At 35.8% G+C, this 24,907-nt stretch overlaps 1 protein-coding gene across 7 annotated transcripts in view; it reads right to left on the bottom strand.

Annotated features, from left to right (window-relative positions):
- The window catches only part of CDH18 (cadherin 18), a 1,273,978-nt gene that overhangs the window by 342,371 nt on the left and 906,700 nt on the right, over window positions 1-24,907 (bottom strand). The window lies entirely within an intron of this gene.

Genomic DNA, 24,907 nt, shown 5'->3' with positions numbered 1-24,907 from the left:
TTTCCTGCCTAACATTAGGTGCATAACAGAAGTGTATGATATCATCACCTGTATTTTACATTCATTGGAAGTTTTATCCTAAAAAAAATATTTTATAAAAAGATAAATAAAAGTTCCCTGGATTAGAGAGAAAAAAGTAAAATTGTGAAATCACAGACATTATTATTATCTATGTAAAAACTCCTTTGAATCTACAAAAATGTTAGAATGTATGTTTCTACATGGTTTACATACAGGAGTTTTTACATAGATAAAAAAATGTTAATTCACAATTTTACTTTCTTCTCTCAGTACACAAAAATCAATTTTATCTCTTTATACAAGTTACCAATAACTAAAATAAAAAATACTATTTAAACAGTATAAAACTATTGTATAGGAAAAACGTTTAAAAAGTACATGTACATTTTTAAGACAAATTACATGTGACAAAGAAAAAAGTAAGTAGAATCTGATTAAAAGGAGAAATAACTGTATATGGGTCAGAAGACTCTATATTTTTAAGTTGTCTAGCCTACAAAATTAATCCATAGGTTTGAAATAATCTCATTCAAACTTCCAGGAGGCTTTTGTTTTTCTATAAATCAACAACTGTTTCTAAATTTCATATGGCAATACAAAGAACTGAGAACAGCTAAAATAATATGGAAAAAGAAAAAAAATAAACAATTGGAGAATTAACATTATCCCATTACAAGACTATTTAAAAATATTTCATACTCAAGACAGTGAGATATTGCACAAAGACAGACAGATACATTAGAGAAAAGCAACAGTGAGATCCTGAATAGATCCATAAATACATGGCCAATTGATTTTCAACAAATATGCAAAAGCAATGCAGGGGAGAATTGATATTCTTTTCAGCAAATGAGGCAGAAACTATTGATGTACATGCATAATTAAGTAAACTTCCTTCCATAACTCACATATATAAACAAATTAACTCAAAATAGACACAGTGTCAATACTAATGGTGAATCTAAAACTGTAAAACTTTGGGAAAATATTAAAAATAAAAAAACTTTGTGACCTTCAGTTAGGCAAAAGAAAAAAATCATTTTGATATCACAACCAAAGCATGATCCATTCAGCGGTATATTGATAACCTGAACTTCATCAAAATTTTTAAAATTACTTTTTGAATGATAATGTTAAGAGAATTAAGAGACAAGTTGTATCCTGGGTGAAATTATGTTTGTCTCATAATTCATAAAGGACTTTTCTGCAAAATATTTAAGAAACTAAATCAATAATAATAAATAACCTATAAAATATATAAGTAAAATATATGATGAAACAATTCACCAGAGGAGATGGAATATAAGCACGAGAGAAAACACTTAAGATTATTGGTCATTAGAGAAATTCAACTAAAAATGCCATGAGAGAGCACAACAAACATCCGTAATCATAATAAATCCTGACCATGCCAAATGTTGAAAAGGGTGCAAAGGAACACCGTGATTCACCTGCATTACTGGTGGGAATGTGAAATGCACGGTTGTCTATTTCTTAGAAAAATTAACAAACAGCTACTCTATGATCCAGCTTTGACACTCTTTTAACTGTTTTTCTAAGAGGAAGGAAAGCATGTGTCCATATAAAGATTTGTCCATACGTGTTCTTGGCAGTTTGTTATAGCCAAAAACATGATAATAGCTCGCTTCTCTCCATTAACCGGTGGAAGAATAAACATATCATGTTATATGCACACTGTCAAATCATCTGCAGCAAGAACAAACAAAAACAAACATTATAACTATTTATATATACTAGAACATGGATAAATCTCAAAGCAATTATACTGCTTAAAAGAAATCAGAGCCCCAGGGCCTCTCATAGTGTGCCATGCCAGATCATACTGGCCCCAAACCATTGCCTGGCCTGTGCCCATGTACTACAGGCACTGAAGTGGGTTACATAGTGGAAAAAAATAAAAGAAACCAGCCAAAATAGAGCCCTTCCTTCATGATGCTATTTATACCAAACACAGGAAAATGCAATTTATCTACAGAAAATATGGGGCAGGTGAGAAGGATTCTCAAGTGGCATAAGGAAAGTTTGAGGTCGTGGATATCCTGATTTTTTTATTGTTTATTTGTGTGACAAACCTTACAAATAACATGCTTAATTGAGCTTATCACATGTCACTTACACCTTGACAAAATGCAAAAGAGCAACAGAAGTGTCCATGAGGTGATAAACTCCTATTAAAAAAACTATGTATGGCAAAACCAATACAATATTGTAAAGTAAAAAAATTAATTAATTAATTTAAAAAAACTATGTAAACAACACCTTGATGATCAATCATTCATCCATCTATTTAATCAGTCATAGTTTTCCCATTCTTTTACTTACTTATTCATACACTTAATAATCACTCATTTGTTATTTATTTATCCATTCAAAAATATTATTGAGAGTTCTCTCTGAAGTTACCTATTTTCTGAGCATATGATATTGAACAAAGAAGCAAAATCTAGGTTGTTAGCTACTCACACTTAAAAGCAAACATAAGATTATGTAACAGTAGTCCTTTTTTGAGTAACTGCTATTCCAGATTCTTCAATATGTAGCAGCAAGCTGACAAAGGTGCGTATAGACAAAGCCATGGTTTCTCAAGTAGTCAAGTACAGATATGAGAGTTGGACCGTAAGAAGGCTGAAGAATTGATGCTTTCAACCTATGGTGCCGGATATGACTCTTGAGGGTCCCTTGGACTGAGGATCCCTTGGACTGCAAGGAGATCAAACCAGTCATTCCTAAAGGAAATCAGCCCTGAAGATTCACTGGGAGAACTGATGCTAAAGTTGAAGTTCCGATATTTTGGCCACCTGATGTGAAGAGACTACTCATTGGACAAGACCTTGATGCTGGGAAAGATTGAGGCCAGGAGGAGAAGGGGGCAACAGAAGATGAGATGGCTGGATGGCATCACTGACTCAAGGGACGTGAGTTTTAGCAAACTCTGGGAGATAGCGATTGGAGAAGGAAATGGCAACCCACTCCAGTGTTCTTGCCTGGAGAATCCCAGGGATGGGGGAGCTTGGTGGGCTGCTGTCTATGGGGTCGCACAGAGTCAGACACAACTGAAGCGACTTAGTAGCAGCAGCAGCAGCAGCAGCAGGGAGATAGTGAAGGACAGGGAAGCCTGATGTGCTGTAGTCCAGGCTGTCACAAAGAGTCCAACACAATTTGGCAATGGAAAAACAACAACAAAAGGTATTATTAATAGTTGAACCTGTGTGAGACTGGCTTTGCCTGGGAAACCTCTGGTTTTACTGCATGCCAGTCTTAAAGCAGAGTCAGGAAACTCTCTCTATAAAGAATCCCAGGGATGGGGGAGCCTGGTGGGCTGCCATCTCTGGGGTCCCACATAGTTGGACACGACTGAAGCGACTTAGCAGCAGCAGCAGCAGCCTTTAGTGTACAGAGTCAAACTTATAAGCACTTTTGAATGGAAACCCAAAAGACAGTACATACAACTAAACACAGAAACAAAAATATTTTTCCCCTGTTTCCCATAAGTCCTTTATGGACTCTGTAGCCAATAGGATACTGTTTTCTCTTACTAGTGTCTTGTCTCCAGCCAGTGGATTTTAGGGAACAGCCCAGTTCCTCTTTTTCTACTTGTGTTACGTAAAGATCCATCCTCTTTCCACTGAACCCAGGGCCATCTTTTACTGTTCACAAAGCATATTCAGTAGTCTTTTTCAAAAATTTTGTCTGTGCGTATACAAAAGATGTTCTCACTTTTGGCTAGGAAAAATACTTAAAGTTCATATTTTACAGTAATTTTACTATATATGGGCATATTTTAACAGTAATTTTATGAGGTAGGCATTATACCATTTAATAGAGGACACTGAGACTATGGAAAGTTAATCTGACCCAAGTAAAGGAACAAATAAATAGCTAAGACAGATTCATACAAAGGCTTATACAATACTAAAATCCATAATCTTAACACTCATAGGATAATAATCACCAAAAAGTTTAATGATGCCATTGGTTATTTTAATTATCACATCACTACTATAAATTTGTTTTTACCTCTTTTGTCTAATGTGGGAACCTAGTAACAAAGAGATTAAGAAACTTGCTTAAAGTCATTCTTTTGAGTAGCAAATAAATTACTGTAACAGAGATAAACTACAATACCAGAGCAATTCTTTGTCTTATTGAGTCCACAGCTAAGCAATCTATTTCTAGCACAGCAACTCTGACATCCTCAGTTCATGTCTGTGTTAAAAATTCTCATTTCTGCATTCGCATGTCCCAGCCCAAAGAGGAAAAAAAGAGCAAATGGGAAACACGCATGTAGTTTTCTGCTTAAGAATCTGTAGGAAAGATGCACATACCACTTGGACTAACATCCAACATACTAAAACATAATCACGGCCAAAGAATGATGATTAAGATATCCCTTAGATGGCAGACATATGTTATAAAAGGGACATTTATATCATTGAAATGTACAACAGGCAATCAGACATCAGGGTACAACTATCAGTCTATCTGCATCTTCATATAGCCAAAAATGTGTGACTCACAGAATTAAACACTTTGATTTCAAAACCAGAGTTCTTTTTGACTCACAATATGACAATGACTATCAAGTTTAGTTCTGTGCACAGCATACCAAGATCTAGAAGGTTCCATAAAAACATGGCAACTTATGAATTACATACATCCCAAGAACTCAGGCATTCTTAGGAAAGATATAGAAGGAAACTGTTAATGTCCCTTCTTATATAATTTTCTTAATAAATGTAACCTTCTTGGCAGCTTACCAGTTTAAGAGGTGGGAACTGGTCAGTATCTGTTAAGTACTGTATAAAGGTCTCCCTCTAGAAAGGAACTTTTGGAGTGTTCATTTGACATTTGAAAGTAAGATCAGGAGTGTAAGGTTTCATGTCTCCAACTCTGCCTTAACCTCAATCCCTAAGATTTATTTGAAGTTCTCTTTTGCTAGCAACTTGGAACCTTCACTCTCATATAGTGGAAATGTGAGTCAGTGGGAATTACCTTGAAGTTGCTGCTACATAATCACCAAGCTAGGAAGGTAAGAGTTGCATTTCTTCATTATGTCTAAGGTATCATTTATTCATGTACCCAGGTATCTACTATTCAGTAAATACTATCATTGTCATCACCTGCCTTCTAATTGTCAATGTGTAACTACAGTTTTTATTTTTAACCACTAAAGCTTTCCATGTATTCATGAATAACTGACACTTTCACAAACACAGAATATTTTCATCATTTAACTGAATATTAGTTACAGATGCCAAGTTCACCTGTTATATTAGGTCTGAAGGTTAATTGTACATGGGTAATTGGCTTAAAGCTCAACATTCAGAAAACTAAGATCATGGCATCTGGTCCCATCACTTCATGGGAAATAGATGGGGAAACAGTGGAAACAATGTCAGGCCTTATTTTTTTGGGCTCCAAAATGACTGCAGATGGTGATTACAGCCATGAAATTAAAAGACACTTACTCCTTGGAAGGAAATTTATGACCAAACTAGATAGCATATGCAAAAGCAGAGACATTACTTTGCCAACAAAGTTCTGTCTAGTCAAGGCTATGGTTTTTCCAATGGTCATGTATGGATGTGAGAGTTGGACTGTGAAGAAAGCTGAGCGCTGAAGAATTAATGCTTTTGAACTGTGGTGTTGGAGAATACTCTTGAGAGTCCCTTGGACTGTGAGGAGATCAAACCAGTCCATCCTAAAGAAGATCAGTCCTGGGTGTGCATTGGAAGGACTGATGCTGAAGCTGAAACTCCAGTACTTTGGCCACCTCATGCAAAGAGTTGACTCATGGAAAAGACCTTGATGCTGGGAGAGATTGAGGGCAGAAGGAGAAGGGGACGACAGAGGACGAGATGGCTGGATGGCATCACCGACTTGATGGACGTGAGTTTGGGTAAACTCCGGGAGTTGGTGATGGACAGGGAGGCCTGGTGTGCTGCAATTCATGGGGTTGCAAAGAGTCGGACAGACTGAGCAACTGAACTGAACTGAATATCTAAGGTTTTGTCAATAAAACGTGACAATGAATCCCTATGATGCCAGTAATTTTCACGATGCAATTATTGCATTCTTCATGAATCAACAATGTCTCATTTTCATGAACTACTTTTGTTCTGATTTCCTCAATACATTAAATTATGTTATCACTCTATCTTCTACATTAATTTTCACAACATATCTAAATATTTTTGTTTAGCTTACAAATAAAAAAAAAAAAAAATCTGTCTTGAAAACACAAGCCTTATCCTGCTTGTAGATACATTTCCCCCTCCCTCTTGGCTATCTAATCTACCAAAAAGCAGAACATCGCAACCTGGTCCATGCCAATTTTTTTTTTTTTTCATTTCTGCTTCAATATCTTCCCTGAAGAGTGAAATGATTTTCCATCACTAGCAGAAAACTCACTGGAGACAAATTTACTTATATTCTCTGTAGCCTTATTGTGAATTCTATGTTTATTTCTATATGGCCACACTTTTCTAGATTGTTAGTAATGCCTCCTAAATTAAAATGTGGGCTATAGTTACCTTCAAGTCAGATTTTCTACTGGCTTTGGACAAAGGTTTGGTCATGGGAACTGTAATGGCATAAGTGTTGAGAAACATACTTTTTATAAGAGAACAAATGCTTTCAATGATCAAATTAGGGCTTTTGAGTGCTTTTCTTATTGAATGATATAGAATTAAATCAAGCAAATTAAAGACTTAAAACGCTTTTAAAAAGAAAAGCTCACAAATAAATGTGTTATTCCAAGGCACATATCAGAAAAGTGTTTAAAATTGACAGATGAGAGGAAAAATAGCTACCGTCAACTCTATATAAGCCACTGAAAAATAGAACTGTATCTATGACCTAGAACTTTCATGAAGAATTAATTATGATCATTATTTTTTAAGTAATAAAAAGATAGATAATGTGAGCGGTACCAAAATTCTCTGAAACAAGGCTCTATACAAATGTCAAGGGAATTGATGGATTTGCTGCTGTTGTTCCATTGCTAAGCAGTGTCTGACTTTTTGTGAACCTGTGGACTGCAGCACTCCAGGCTCCTCTGTCCTCCACTGTCTCCTAGAGCTTACTCAGATCTACATCCATCAAGTCAGTGATGGTATCTGATCATCTCATCCTCTGCTGCCCCTCTTCTTTTGCCTTCAGTCTTTCCCAGCATCAAGGTCTTTTTCAGTGAGTCAACTCTTCGCATCAGGTGGCCAAAGCATTAGAGCTTCAGCTTCAGCATTAGTCCTTCCACTGAATCATCAGGGTTGATTTCCTTTAGGACTGACTGGTTTGATCTTGCTGTCCAAGGACTCTCAGGACTCTCCTCCAGCACCACAATTTGAAAGCATCAATTTTCTGGTGCTCAGCCTTCTTTATGGTCTGACTCTTACATTTGTACATGACTACTGGAAAAACCATAGCTTTGAATATACAAACCTTTGTTGGTAACGTGATGTCTCTGGTTTTTATAGACTTATGAATATATTTTAACTAATTGTTGGATTATTTATCTTTTACTCTTAAAATTAGATTTTACTGAAACTGCTTCAAGAAAACTTGTCTTATAGAGTATAGAATGATTATTAAATGATTTAATAACTTCACATTTTTCAACATTAGGATTTCTATCAAATAAATTAAAAACTCATAATAGACTTAGTTCTGAGAGAAATATAGGTAAAAATGGAAAACACATGTGAGCAGAATCTTTCCTTTTAATTAAAAAGTGAGAAGTAGCATTAAATTCTCCACATCTGTAATTTGGGGGGTATTTTCTGCATGGTTTCACTACATCTCGGGCATCCCACATTAATGAACAGTGATACCAAAACTCTACTAAAAAGAAAAGATATTTCTCTTTAAAATTAAAATCAGCTAAATTATTTTCTGCAAAGAAAATATATATTCTGGCCTAAAATCTGTTTTCATTTCAAGTATTATGACTTCCCTGGTGGCTCAAATGGTAAAGAATCTGCCTGTAATGTGGGAGAATAGGGTTCGATCCCTGGGTTGAGAAGATCCTATGGAGAAAGGAATAACAACCCACTCCAGTATTCTTGCCCGGAGAATTCCATGGACAGAAGAGCCTGGCAGGCTCTTCCATGGGCTCGCAAAGAGTTGGACAAGATTCAGTGATTAACATTTGACAACTTAGAGGAAACATGAGTGAAATAGAAGATAAGAGTATGAGTATAGTCAAAGCTATGGTTTTACCAGGAGTCATTTACAGATGTGAGAGTTGGACCCTAAATTCTGCTGAGCACCAGAAAATTTATGCTTTCAAATTGTGGTGCTGGAGAAGACTCTGGAGAGAGTCCCTTGGACTGTGAGGAGATCAGACCAGTCAATCCCAAAAGAAATCAACCCTGAATATTCATTTGAAGGACTGATACTGAAGCTGAGGCTCCAATACTTGTGGCCACCTGATACAAAGTGCAGACTCACTGGAAAAGACCCTGATGGTGGGGAAGACTGAAGGCAAAGGGAGAAGGGGGCAGAAGAGAATGAGATGGTTTGATAGCATCACTGGCTCAATGGACATGAATTTGAGCAAATTCTGGGAGATAGTGAAGGACAGGGATGCCTGGTGTGCTGTAGCCCATAGGGTAGCAAAGTCAGATACCACTTAGGGACTGTGCACTCACACACATCAAGCAACAATGTATCAATATTTGTTTGTATAAAGTATTAGTATTCAATTTCAGTAAATGCCCCTCTTTTCTTGAGAGAAGTTCAGTATTTTCTGTAGTCTGAGACTTGTGAACATGACATATGATTCACAAATGTCAAATTATTTGAATAAAATTCTTTGCTGCTCTAATCTGCATTGATTTTGTCTCTGCCTAATTAATAGGGACACATACTGATGAAACCTTTTTTGAAAAATTTACTGGTTTATGTATTAGAATTATAAATTAATCTGCACACTCCCATACAAAGCAGTAAGGTAGGAGTCAACAGTGGAAAGAGCATGAGCTTATGTTCACATCCTGACTCCCATTTATTAGTAAAGCACACTTATATAAGAAGTCTTTTAACCTCTCTGAAATGGATTCTATAGAGAGCTATGGCAACGGCACCCCATTCCAGTACTCTTGCCTAGAAAATCCCATGGATGGAGGAGCCTGGTGGGCTGCAGTCCATGGGGTCACGAAGAGTCAGACACAACTGAACGACTTCACTTTCACTTTTCACTTTCATGCATTGGAGGAGGAAATGGCAACCCATTCCAGTATTCTTGCCTGGAGAGTCCCAGGGACAGCGGAGCCTGGTGGACTGCCGTCTATGGGGTCGCACAGAGTGGGACATGACTGAAGCGATTTAGCAGCAGCAGCAGCAGAGAGCTATGGATGTGGAAATAACTGACCAGAAGAAATAAAATCTTGAAAACCACAAATTTATATTGATAAATATCATATATACATGTTATTGCATCATTTCAACTTTCAAAGCAGCAAGAGTTTGTGGAGATGGAACACGCCTAGATTTTAAATCATCATACTTCATAACCCATGTGCACTGACCGATGCTTTTACATTCCAAACTAAATACCATTTCAATTAGGAGTCTCTGGATGATAAAGATAAACATTTCTTTTGTCACTGAAAGCTCACTTACCAGATTGGGTTACATGCACTTCTATAATCTCTGCTCCTTCCCTCTGCCTCCTCCAATACTTTTAGGAATATTTCTATTTCATTTGCTGAGTATCTTATCTCCATATATCATTATTACCTTGGGAAAATGTGTAATGTCATGACACTGAGTGCAAATGATTAAAACTTATTTGAATTATACAAGAAGACATTTACTAGGGGATTTTATAATGATACAACTTTTTGGTGATTAATGTGCCTTTCATGCATTTCACATGATTTTTACATTACTAATATTAAAATATTCTGTACTATTTGTTAAGTACCTACTCTAACAGATATAATCTGGTGTCCTTTACATACAATAATCATACAGGTAGCTATTATTTTCTTCATTTTATAGTGAAGTAAAAACATATTTCTGGGGTTGTATTAAACAAGTATACTCATTTATTAATTCAAAATTTACTTAAATTATGTGCCATGTGCATAATATGGTGCAAGTTTTTTTTAACAAATTTGTTTTTTTTTAATGCATAGCCTGTCAACCAAGACTGAGCAACTTCACTTTCACTTTTCCCTTTCATGCATTGAAGAAGGAAATGGCAACCCACTCCAGTGTTCTTGCCTGGAGAATCCCAGGGACGGGGGAGCCTGGTGGGCTGCTGTCTATGGGGTCGCAGACAGTAGGACACGACTAAAGCAACTTAGCAGCAGCTGCAGCAGCAGCCTGTATTTAGTAAAGATTACAATATCTTTAAATGTAAAATAATATACACATGAAGTATATTTCAGTGTACATTTTTCAGAAGTGCTAGAATTTTCCAAAATTTATGTCAGACAATAATTAAGAATCATACAGAAAGGTCATTGATTTTCATTCTCTACAAACTAGGGATTCAGCTTACAATTTTCTGACAAAGGAACTCATGTGTAGATGTATAACAGAAATTCAAATACTTAGGGAGTTGTGGGCCGTAATTGGTAGACACTGTGGATTTAGTGATATCTAATGATTCACCATCAGTAATCACAAAATAATTACATAGTGCCAATTTAAATATTCTGTATTTTAGCATTTCATAAGTGAATTATGTACTTGAGGTTAAAAATGATTAAATTAAGGTGAAACTGTTTTTAGGTATAGGAAAATACATCCCTTGATCAACAGGTTTGGAGGAAAGTGCATAAAATTAACATCTTCCGGAGAGCTAAAAGTCTGGCATATAATGTATGATGATGAAATGTTTGTAAACAAATACTTGATCTTGAGTGATGGAGTAAATCCATACACTGTTTGACAAGACAGAGGACATACAATAATTTTATATTCTTTAGGAATCAAGAGAATAAAATATAATGTAATATTTCCCTAACTTATTTTCAGACATGCATCAATATATGTATATAACATGTCACATGTGTAGCACTTTTCAAAATTTACTTTGTTATCTTTTTATCTATTTTAGGTCTCTAGGAAATATTTTGTATACATATTTAATAACCAAATATCTCCCTTCAACTTGAATTATTTTTGTAATTCAAAGAGAAACTAGTATTTACAACTATACATTTGTGCAGGAATCCCTGGTGGTTCAGCAGTAAAGAATCTGCCTGCAATGCAGGAGATTTGGATTCGATCCCTGGGTCAGGAAGATACACTGAAGAAGGAAATGACAACCTACTCCAGTATTCTTGCCTGGGAAATTCCATGGACAGAGGAGGCTGGCAGGCTACAGTCTGTGGGGTCGCAAAATTTGATGTCCATTTAGCAATTAAACCACCACCACCACATATGTATGTGCATACATAATTAATTTATATGCAACATATAATGCATATTATATGTTATATATACAATGTATATGAGTTAATATATATAAAGCTCATTTCATGCTTTTAAAATGTATTTAGATGTGTAAACTACATAGTTTATATATATAGATAAGTAATGTATTTAAAGATATATTCAATATTATATACATATATGGGAGAATGTACTTAGTTAAAGTTATGTTCTTATGCTTACTTAATTTTTTAGGATGAAACACCATAGATGTATACAAAGGTCGAGATAATATAATGGTCACATTTGAAACTGCTGTTCAATTTTAACAAATGAAATGTCTTTCCATATACAGTGGCGATCAATTTTTAAGATTATACTTCCTGAATCAAAATATATTCAGCCTTCTTATGAGTGTTTTATGACTTTTTTCTATATAAATATGTATGTATCCATAAGTGAAATATAGTACTTTTTTCTCATGATCAAATATTCTTATAAAACAACATCATTCTCCATGTACCTTCCTGTAACTAGAAATTTTCAGTTATCATTATATTCTGATGATTTATCTTGTTGAGACAAGTAAATAAGATTATTTGATATTAATAGGCCTTTTATATGATATGACAGGTCTTTTATATAGTATTCCATCACACAAGATTCTCACATTTTTAAATATTTCTCTCTTGCTTTAGATTGTCTCCTTTTTTTTTTTTTTTTAGCTATTTAACAATGCTCAAAAGCATCCAGTTGCACTTGTAGCAAGAATAATTTCTTCCCCTGGCCAGCCTGCATTTGATGCCTGCCACCAGGGAAGATTATAGGAATGGTTTCTGAGCACCCACCCAGCTGAAATTGTATGCTGAGCCCCTTCCTTGGATCAGACACTGAACTGTGAGGATCACATGATGAAATCAGACATGGAGCCTTCAAGGAAAATATAGTGTAATACAAGATGAGTAAGAGAGAGGCACAGTGGTAAAGAATCTGCCTTCCAATGCAGGAGATGCAAGAGAGGCAGGTTCTATCCCTGGGTCAGGAAGATCCCCTGGAAGAGGAAATGGCAACCTGCTCCAGTATTCTTGCCTGGAAAATCCCATGGACAGATGAGCCTGGTGGGCTACAGTCCATGATGTTGCAGAATAGGACATGACTGAGCGACTGAGCACACACACAAGAGAGAGCAGTTGAAGAGATGAATGGGGTATCATCAAGGCTCAAAGAGGGACAGATCATATATTCACAATATCCAAGATACAGAAACAACTTAAGTGTTCATCAATAAATGGCTGAAGGAGTGAAGATTATGTCATATATGTATGTATATATACATATGCAGGTGTGTGTGTGTGTGTGTGTGTGTATACTTTCTTTTCTTTTTCCAGTAGGAGAAAGAATAAAAGCCATTTGCAGTAGTATGGATGAATCTTGAGGGCATTATGCTAAGGAAATAAATCACACAGAGAAAGATAACATGTACAATATCATTTACATGTGAAATCTACAACAGCTGAACTCATAGGAACAGAAAGTAGTAGGTAATGGCTTGAGAGTGGGGGAAATAGGCAGATGTTTTTCAAAGAACATGAAGTTTCATGACATGGGATAAATAAATTCCAGAGTTCTAAAGTAACTATAGTTAATAATACTGAAATTTATTGAGAGCAGATCTTAAATGTTCTCACCACCAAAAAAGAAATGGTAATTATGTGAAGTCAAGGAGGTGCTGGTCAACACTATGGTGACAATCATATTGTAATATATCAATGTATCAAATCAATACTTTGCACACCTTAAATTCACACAATGTTATATGCCATTACATCCCAATAAAGCTGGAAAGAGAGAAGCTGATAACCAAAAATAAATATTTATATTAGTAATTTAATAAAGAATTATATTATAATAAAATAATATTTATATTACAGTAATAAATTAATTTATATTAAGAAATTAATAAATACACTAATATTTGTACATTTAATCTGTTCACATATGACTTTTCCTTCCAAGTGTGTTACAACACAGGAGAATCCTTAACTTTATGAAATACTGCCAAAAGTGAAAATCAAAGTGATTTCTCAATTTACATTCCTTATATATAACCTAATGAAATATGATAATTCCATTTATCATACCATTGACAAATCTATTTGTTGTACAATTTTGTGTTAAGTATGAAAAAAATATGAAAGACTTCAGTAATCCGAGGTCATATTTACTTTTCCGCATCTACGGTCACCATCTATGTGATAAAAGTGGCTTCTCCTTTTTGGTCTGTATTTTAAACTTTGCAACTACTGTTCCACAGCATTACTTTTTCTTTCTTTGAACATCCCCCCCCCTTTTTTTTTTTTTTCCTTTCCCACCAGCCATTGGAGATCTTAAACTGTGAAATTAACAATTTTAAAAATGAAAGCTCCCAGCCAAATTATAGAACTTAGGTGGGCGTGACTTCCCATAACTTCCAACAATGACTGATATAATCTAATTCTGCACAGCCTCACTAACCTAATTTTCTATCAGTTCACACCTCCCTCGCAGGAAACTTGCCTACCTCAAGACTTTTGCATGTTCTACTCGTACACTTACAATACTCTCATGAAATGTATGACTCCCTCTCCACTGTCAGGTGTCTGTACCAAGGTCATGCATTAGAGAATTCCTCTCTGATCAACGGAATTAAACATAGCACCCCTGACCCTAGAACTCTGTGTCCCTCTACCTTACTTTATATTTTTCCATATCAATTACCATTATATGTCACACGATTCTTAACAAAGTAGTTAACAGTAGTAGACAAAATATAGGATGTCTTTATGAAACTTACCTTAGACTAAGTGCATTTCTGTTTACTGCTGAAGCAACCACAGCAAGAATAGTACCCTATCATAGAGTAGGCCATGAGTTAAATTTTTTCAAATGACTGACTGTGTCCAGCTTTCATAACTGAATGATCACGTATCACATTTTTCAAGTTGGGGAACATAAAGTTTATTGCATATTTAGCATAGTTCCTGGCATGTGGCAACTGCTTAAAATAACACATATGTTTAATAAATAGCCATGAAAAGGTACAAGTTTTTGGAGTAATATGCATTTATATCAGAATATGTTGAACCCAAAGAAGTTTTTAAAAAGCAAAGTGAAGATATCCAGGTCACTAATAAGTACAAACAAGGAATTAACCCTAGATTGCTGTTAAGAAATGGCCCTGGGTAATACTCCATTGTGTATATGTACCATAGCTTTCTTATCCATTCATCTGCTGATGGGCATCTAGGTTGCTTCCATGTCCTGGCTATTATAAACAGTGCTGCGATGAACATTGGGGTACACGTGTCTCTTTCCCTTCTGGTTTCCTCAGTGTGTATGCCCAGCAAAAGAGACACCGATGTATAGATCAGTTTTATGGACTCTGTGGGAGAGGGAGAGGGTGGGGAGATTTGGGAGAATAGCATTGAAACATGTATAATATCATATATGAAACGAGTCGCCAGTCCAGGTTCGATGCATGGTACTGGATGCTTGGGGCTGGTGCACTGGGACGACCCAGAGGGAGGGTAGGGGAGGGAGGAGGGAGGAGGGTTCAGGATGGGGAACGCGGGTATACCTGTGGTGGATTCATTTCGATATTTGGCAAAACTAATACAATATTGTAAAGTTTAAAAATAAAATAAAATTGAAAAAAAAAAAAAAAAAAAAAGAAATGGCCCTGGGCTCTAAGTACTCATATTTGGGGAAAGACTTTCTAAATTTCTCCCATTATGCCATCTTACTTCTTCCTATATTTCCTGGGTTTTACCTGGGTACATGGTGATTTAGGCAAAGTCTGAAAGAAGTAGGTCCTCAACACTGTTATCTCAAGACTCAGCTTTCTTATAAGGTCCCCAGCTTATCCCAGATGGAATGACCCAAGAGAACTGAGAGGAAATTGCACAGTTATGCTGACCAGGCCTCAGAAATCACACAGCATCACCCTCACCACTTATATTAGTCATAAGTGAGTCACTGAGGCCACCTGAGAATTAAGACTGAGTCACTGAGGCCAGCATAACATCAACACTGAGTGAGTCACCAAAGGCGGCCTAGAATCATCTCTTAAAGAACATCCAAGCATTGTCAGACTTATTTTAAAACTTCCATAGTCACAATTTGCGTGTGCATATATGTATTTGTCGTTGTTATTGCTATTTTGCCTGTTTACTTATTTTCCGACTTACTACTCCATTAACTCAGAATATTCTTCTTTGTCTCTGTGTTATCTCCAACTTCCATCAGAACATGAAATGAAGCACAAAATGGTAATCATCATGTGGATTTAGTGACCAAATGAAACACAAATATTACTACTGGACTTTGTTCATCTATAAAATGCAGAATAGAGATACCCTATTGTTTACATGAAGGTTAAATGAGTTGATACATGTAACAAACTGTGTGCCTATACACATATTAATACCTTAGCCTAGGCTTTACTATATGGTATACACATATGTGCATATACACATATTAATACCTTAGCCTAGGCTTTACTATATGGTATACACATATGTGCGTATACACATATTAATACCTTAGCCTAGGCTTTACTATATGGTAGTTATTGCAAAAATCGTTAAACTCCAAACCTGTTTTGATATAGTGAGGGCTGAATAAATTTTGTTGTATTACTGGACTACTAAGAGACATGGAAATTCAGCCAAATATTGAACTCAAGCAGCAGTACGAATGCTCCTTTGGAAACAGAAGAAGCAGGCATGGTGTCTGAAATTGACAGCTCATGGAGGGACTAGTGAGGAATAAAATCTTACCTGGAATTTCCAAGTTTAATTATCAAAATTATTGTTATCATCAACTATAACGTGAAATGTTGAAAGTGAGAAATATTGTCTCAGCCCACATGCCACCTTTTTTTTGACCCAAGTCAAACCTTTTATATTTTTTCCCTAAGTCACTGCAGCTAAGTTAAATAAGCCAGACGCAGAAGTAGAAATACTATGTGCTTCCATTTAGATGAGAAATTGAAAACTGAGAAATTCACAGAAGCAGAGGGGAGAATGGTAGTTACCAGGAGTGGAGGTGTGAGGGGGCACAGGGAAGTACTGGTTAAAGGTACAAAGATTGAATTATCCAAGGTGAATAAGTCCTAGAGATCTACCATATAGCATCATGTCTAAAGTTAACAATAAATGTATGCTGAAAAAATTGCTAAGAAGGTAGGTTTTAAGTACACATCATACATGCAAAAATACACAAAGAGGTCTTGAGGAAACTTCTGGAGCTGGCGTGTTATGTTTATGGCATTGCTTATGATATACTTATTTCCAGTCTCTGAAAATTGTATACATTAAATGTGTACAGCTTTTTTATGTCCCTTACAAGTCAATGAAAGTGCGAAAGAGTTAGTTGCTCAGTCATATGCGACTCTTTATGATCCCATGGACTGTAGCCCGCTAGGCCCCTCTGTCCATGGAATTCTCCAGGCAAGAATATTGGAGTAGGTTGCCATTTCTTTCTCAAACAAGTCAATAAAGTGGTTTTAATAAAGATACTGAAGGTATGAAAAATTTTACATCAATTGCTACTGTTCAATCATTCAGTTGTGTCTGACTCTGCAACCCCATGGACTGCAGCACACCAGGCTTCACTATCCTTCAGTGTCCTTCACATCTCCCAGAGCTTGCTCAAACTCATACCCACTAAGTTGGTGTTCCCAATGGGTAGGTTTTGCCAATGGGTAAGTGATGCCAATGGATAGATTTTATATCAATACTGAAATTAAATATGAAAACAACATATCAAATCTGCTTCAAGAATAAACAGAAAGATATTTTAAAAAGAAACTGATTTAATCTGAAATCCTTGTGTGCATACTCAGTCACTCAGTTGTGTTCAACTGTTTGTGATCTCCCATGGACTTCAAAGAGATTCAACCAGCCCATCCTAAAGGAAATCAATCTTGAATATTCACTGGAAGGACTGATGTGGAAGCTGAAACTCCAATACTTTGGCCACCTGATGCAAAAAACTGACTCATTTGAAAAGACCCTGATGCTGGAAAAGATTGAGGGCAGGAGGAGAAGGGGACGACAGAGGATGAGATGGTTAGATGGCATCACTGACTCGATGGATATGAGTTTGAGTAGGCTCTGGGAGTTGATGATGGACAGGGAAACCTGGTGTGCTGCAATTGCAAAGAGTTACAAAGAGTTGCACACGACTGAGCAACTGAACTGAACTGAACTGATGCTATGTTATTAATATTAATAAAAGCTTTGAGGACTCAGCATTGGTACAATATCTTTTCTCTCCAAATATATATATCTATATACACACACACATATGTATGTATGCATAAATAATAGGTAATTATGTAATATATTATATATTAATAATATATAATTATGTAAATATGCAATTGGAGAAGGAAATGGCAACCCATTCCAGTATTCTTGCCTGGAGAATCCCCACGGACAGAGGATCCTGTCAGGCTATAGTCCATGGGGTTGCAAAGAGTCAGACATGACTAAGCGGCTAACACACACACACACATGCACACACAATATATGTAATAGAGCTTCCCTTGTGGCTCAGCTGGTAAAGAATCCACCCACAATGCGGGAGACCTGGGTTCTATCCCTGGGTTGGGAAGATCACCTGGAAAAGGGTAAGGCTCCCCACTCCAGAATTCTGTCCTGGAGAATTCCATGGACTCTATAGTCCATAGGGTTTCAAAGAGTCAGAAGTGACTGAGTGACTTTCACATTACATGTAATATATAAATTTTATATATTTATAAATCCAAATAAAAATATCTGATATTCACACAAAAATATAAAGACCTAAATCACCTAAAACATTTGGGAAAAAGGAAAGAACAAATTTGAGGTTCTTGGAAATCAGGACCACCTGACTTCTAGATTTAATTTTAAACTGCACTAATGATATATACGTCAATGAACTAGGATAAGAGAGTTCATTAAAAAGACACACAAGTGTTCACTTAATTTAGACAAATTTAATGGAGAAGATGTTCCTTAAACAAGTGATGACATAACAGCTAGATATTTGTCTAGAAAAAACTGAACAAAATCTGATACAAAACTCAATTCAAACTGGATCATAGACTTAAAAACAAAAACATCAACCATATAAAAAATATATGGTTTGGGTTCTATAAGTCAAATAATTCTGAAAACAGACCCCTCTAAAAAAAAAAAGAAAAGTAAAACCACTAGCCACATAAACAAAATTATATATAAATTAGATGTTATCAAATTTAAAAACATTCTCTTCAGATGTCTTTATTAAGATGAAAATATGAACCTCATCCTAAGAGAAAATATTTTAAATGTTTACATCTTACAAAGATCTCATATCCAGAATATATCAAGGATTTTTGTAATTCAAAATAACAAGGCAAACCTCTTAACAAAAAAATGTGCAAAATATGTGAACAGTCCTTTCATAAAAGATATATACAAAATGTGTACCAGAAAAGATGGCAGTGAAGAAATTACCACCACAATGTACCTACTTCCTCACACCTGTTAACAGAGCTAACATAAAATATTGACAATTCCACATGAGGATGCAGAACAATAAGAATTGTACTACCTCACTGTGAGAAGGTAAAGTGTTCAACCTTTTAGAAAATAGTTTGGCAGTTTGTTATAAAGTTAGACATACACTTAACCATATGACAGAAATTTCACTTTGCTCAAAGGAAAGCCATATGTCCATAAAGACATCTGTATGACCATAGCAGCTATATTCATATGGGTTCAAACTGGAATAAACTCAAATGCTCATGAGCAGGTAAATTGATAAAAACAATAATATATTCATGCTGCTGCTGCTGCTAAGTCACTTCAGTCGTGTCCGACTCTGTGCGACCCCATAGACGGCAGCCCACCAGGCTCCCCCATCCCCAGGATTCTCAAGGCAAGAACACTGGAGTGGGTTGCCATTTCCTTCTCCAATGCATGAAAGTGAAAAGTGAAAGTGAAGTCACTCAGTCGTGTCCGACTCCCAGCGACCCCATGGACTGTAGTCCACCAAGCTCCTCCATCCATGGGATTCTCCAGGCAAGATGGACACAAATAACAATAGGGATAAAAATGTGGAAAAACTGAGTTAAATAATCTCAACATAACAGAGTATGTATATCATGATTTCATTTATATGACATACTAGAATAGGAAAGCATTTAGGACTTCATTCATACCTCAGTCAGTAAAGAATCTGCCTGCAATGCAGGAGACTGGGGTTCTATCCCTGGGTCAGGAAGATCCCCTGGAGAAAGAAATGGCAACCCACCCCAGTATTCTTGCCTGGAGAAGCCCATGGACAGAGAAGCCTGGTGGGTTACAGTCCATAGGATCACAAAGAGTTGGCCCTGACTGAGTGACTAAATGACTAGAATAGAAAAAAAAAAATCTATAGTGACAGAAATCAGGTCAGTGCTTTTCAGGGAGAAGGGAGAAAGACATTTGGGAAGGTAGAAAACATCTCTATCATGCTTCCCAAGTAGTGAAGTAGTAAAGGATCTGCCTGCCAATGCAGAAGACACAAGAGATGTGGGTTCAATCCCTGAGTTGGGATGATGCCCTGGAGTTGGAAATGGCATCTCGCTCCAGTATTTTTGCCTGGAAAATCTCATAGACAGAGGAGCCTGGTGGGCTACAGTCCATGGGGGATTTTAAAGAGCTGGGTAGGACTGAGCACACGCATACACACACAAGATGAAATATTAATATAATGTAGGCAACAAATGCAATTTAATACATACATTAATCACTTAAAAAGTGTAAGAAACAAATTAATTTCATTTTAACAATACAGTTACTATATCTTATTATACCTAAAATGCTATCTGTTTCTGCAATCACAAATTAAAAAAAAATATTTACTTGATAAGTGTTTTTTAACATTAAATCTTCAAAAATTTGATACATATTTTATATTACAGAATATTTCAATTTGAACTAGCAACACCAGCTGTTCAGTTGACACCTGTGGCTACAGTTTTGAACATGCCACTCTGTTCTTCAGAGGGGTATAAACATCCATCAAAATTTATTGATCTTTGTTATTAACTATGTGAATATAATATATACAAACTACTTAGCAATTATCAGTAAGTGGATAAAACATTGTGATATTTGATACCATTGAAAAACTAGAAGGAAAAATGCCCAGTGGAGTAGAATAAAGATGTATATGAGAGAGAATTTAAATTTTGAAAGTGGAATTTCAAATTAGTGGTGGAGGGGAGGATAGCTGCTTAAAATTGGTGCCAAAAAATTAAATGTTCCTTCCATGGAAAAATACACATAAGACTCTTCAAAAAATAGTCAAAACAGAATCCCACTGAATTAAAACTTTTAAAATAAATATTAAGGAGCTAAAAGAGATATTGATGGTTTGGAACTGGTCTTTTACAAGTAATTTGCACTCTCTAAAGAAAATAACATAGGGAAATATTGATGATGACCCTGTATTACTAAATACCTTTACATTAAATAACAAGTATGACTAAAAGAGACAAACAAATAAGCTGAGGCATAAAAACCATAGATTTTACTTTTAAATGGTAGATTTATTTAATAATTATTTAAATTATATAATTTATATATAATTATATAAATTTAATATATTTAATAATTCTACGAGGGAAAAAAACTGACATATAAGCCTATAGAAAAGTGGCAGATATTTCAGGAAGAACACATATAAATAAGTCATGGGGTTATAATGTACAGCAAGGTGACTATAGTTTATACTGTATCACATATTTGAATTAATGCTTTTGAGCTGTGGTGGTGAAGACTCTTCCAAGTCCCTTGCAGTCCAAGGAGATCCAACCAGTCCATCCTAAAGGAAATAAGTCCTGAATATTCATTGGAAGGACTGATGCTGAAGCTGAAGCTCCAATACTTTGGACACCTCATATGAAGAGTTGACTCATTGGAAAATATCCTGATGCTGGGAAAGATTGAAGACAGGACGAGAAGGGGATGACAGAGGATGAGATGGTTGGATGGCATCACCATCTCAATGGACATGACTTTGAGCAAGTTCCAGGAGTTGGTGATGGACAGGGAAGCCTGGAGTGCTACAGTCCATAGGGTCACAAAGAGTCGGACACGACTGAGTGACTGAACTGAAATGAAATGATTAATATCACTAGACATCATGAGGATAAATTAACATGGATAAAAAGCTCAATAACTTGCCCAAGGTCACACAATTAGTCAATTATTCTTGTATAAAAGACATGACTCCTGAATCTGCACTCTCAAAATCACTGACACCTGTATTAGGTCATAAAACAATGCTTGCCATTTAGGAAGTATCAATTGAAAACAAAATTAAACAAAAGGTCAGTTACAATATTGGGTATACAATGAGGTTCAATGCAACATTCTATATAATAGTGAATCATTGAAAACAAACACAATGTTGAATAATAGGTAACTCGCTAGATAAATTATGGTATATTTGGAAGTGGAATATTAGCTAGCAATTAAGAATGCTATCATTTCAATGTATTAATAATTACTGATGGAAACTTATTATATACACTTTCAAATGTAAGGGCAGGAATGACCCTATCTTTTTCAGCATAAGTATATATCATAGGTACAGAAAAAGCTCAACAATAGCACAAAATATGTTAATGGGAAATATTTCTACAATATAGTATAAAGAGTAATTTTAAAATGATTCTTTACCTTTTGTCTGCATTTTCAATGTTCCTACAATGAATACACTTATTGCTTATTTATTTTTATTCTTTATTTCACAAGTAATAAGTGTATTCATTGTAGGAACATTGAAAATGAAGACAAAAAGTAAAGAATCATTTTAAAACTACTCTTCACACTATATTGTAGAAATATTACCCATTAATATTTTTGTGCTATTGTTGAGCTTTTTCTCTACCGATGATATATACTTATGCTGAAAAAGATAGGGTCATTCCTGCCCTTATATTTGAAAATATGTATAATAAGTTTCCATCAGTAATTATTAATACATTGAAATGATAACATTCTTAATTGCTAGATAATATTCCACTTCCAAATCTTTATTTTTTGGGGCTCCAAAATCACTGCAGATTTTGGCTGCAGCCATGAAATTAAAAGACGTTTACTTCTGGGAAGGAAAGTTATGACCAACTTCGATAGCATAGTCAAAAGCAGAGACATTACTTTGCCAACAAAGGTCCATCTAGTCAAGGCTATGGTTTTCCCAGTGGTCATGTTGGATGTGAGAGTTGGACTGTGAAGAAGGCTGAGTGCTGAAGAATTGATGCTTTTGAACTGTGGTGTTGGAGAAGACTCTTGAGAGTCCCTTGGACTGCAAGGAGATCCAACGAGTCCATTCTAAAGGAGATCAGCCCTGGATGTTCTTTGGAAGGACTGATACTAAAGCTGAAACTCCAGTACTTTGGCCACCTAATGCGAAGAGTTGACTCATTGGAAAAGATTCTGATGCAGGGACGGGTTGGGGGCAGGAGGAAAAGGGGATGACAGAGGATGAGATGACTGGATGGCGTCACCGACTTGATGGACGTGAGTTTGAGTGGACTTTGGGAGATGGTGATGGACAGGAAGGCCTGACGTGCTGTGATTCACAGGGTTGCAAAGAGTCGAACACGACTGAGCGACTGAACTGAACTGAAGTGAAACTGAACTGAAACATTCAATACTGTTTTCAATTTTCAAAAAAGCAGTATGAAATACAGTGAAGCATGGAATGTACACTTGGCATATTTATAAGTAGAGAACTGCTCTTAAACATTGTAATTTGGAACGAATTCAGAAGAGAAAATTGTACAGCATTCAGAGATTGTCAAATAGTGCTTTTTTAAATTGTTTTTTTATAACCATACCACCACAACAACAATAAAAACAATGGAAAAAAAGAAAAAGAAAAAAAATAACTTTAGGTCCCAGCTTTTCATGGTACACTTTTATGAATACAAATATATTAGTCTAGAGTAATCAATTAAGAAAAACAAAAAAGAAAAGTCAATAAAGCCTGTGCTAAAAATAATGTAATAGGCCCTCAATTATTTCTAAATTAAAATGGCCCTGCCGTTACAACATTGATGTAAAAATGTCAGCCTGACAGACTTCTTAGTATGAACTGACTGCTTTCTTCAATCTCCAATATTGCTATATAATACATTAGGTTACTTTGTATTTGATTTTGGAGAAAGAGAGTAATTGCTTCACCTGCATATTTTAAAGCAGATCTATTAAAGAGAGAGCAACATTTTCTGGTTTGTTAGTGAGGTTTGGGCTCACTTTATCAGTGTGGTTCTATTGTTTATAGAAGATATTGACCTGTGTTTCTAATTAGTGTCCATAAGAAAGGTTAAATAACCAAAAATTAAATTCAAGTGAGGGGAAAGGCTAACATGGTACAAGCTAACGGTTCTAAAACAATCTCCCATCAACGCTCCTGAAGACTTGAACTGCAGCTCTCCTGTGTCCTCACTGCACTCTGTATGAACACTCAGCATATCACTGAACCACACATTACACAACTAGAGCTAACCGTAGCATCTCAGTAGGTTACCATGAGAAAGGTATATTTCCAGCTCACGGAAAGTCTAGCCTCTGTATAGCAACAGTTGGGGTCAGATGGGACTGGGTTATATTCTAGCTCCTTCTACCTTGCAGGTCTGACACAACCCGCTGCTGGATACTCTGCATCCCACAGGCAAAAGAAGGAAAAGAAAGGGTACAGATCCCCTGCAGACAGGGTGTGAATTTATCCCTTCCATTCTTACTCTCTATGAGTGAAAATAGACACAAATGGGAGTAGCACTGGGAAATGTAGGTGTGAGGCGGTACCTCTACAGAGAGAAAGCAAGAACTTTGTGGGTAACTAGCGAATTCTGGCATACACCTTTCACAGATCTAAGATTTTTTTCACCTTGGACTGACCTCCTTGAGAGACTTTTTTTTTTTTTTTTTGCAAATACCAAATTAGGATGGTATGTGGCAAAGCTTACAAAATTTGTTTGATGAATAAGTGAATCCTGGAATGAAAAAGAGCATTATTCTGATTAGTTGTCAAAATTATGGGTATCTGTCTACTATTGCTTACTCTGATTTGGGTAGACACCAACTGAGATCATTGGAAAATATCAGATTACTGCCTAGTACAATTTACAGCTATAGGTTTTCAAAAATTCAATGTTTATTCAATGGCAGAATTGAAATTACTTTTTTGCATGTTATTATCTCACAGAGAGATTTATAGTCACATCAAGGGCAATTTTCAAAAATAAGCATGCTACACAATTGTATGTAGAATTAATTGTCATCACAAAAAAATAGGCACCAAAATAAAATTTATACAAAAAGTTTTTTTTTTTTTAATTTAAGGAATAAATAATGAGGAAGAAAACATTTTGTCACTAAGGTAAATTGTGTAAACAGAACCACAAGGCTAA

The sequence above is a fragment of the Bos indicus genome, chromosome 20 (genome assembly GCF_029378745.1).
Source record: "Bos indicus isolate NIAB-ARS_2022 breed Sahiwal x Tharparkar chromosome 20, NIAB-ARS_B.indTharparkar_mat_pri_1.0, whole genome shotgun sequence".
NCBI lineage: Eukaryota > Metazoa > Chordata > Mammalia > Artiodactyla > Bovidae > Bos > Bos indicus.
The sequence above is the reverse complement of the archived record's forward strand: the minus strand, read 5'-3'. Positions and strand labels throughout refer to the sequence as shown.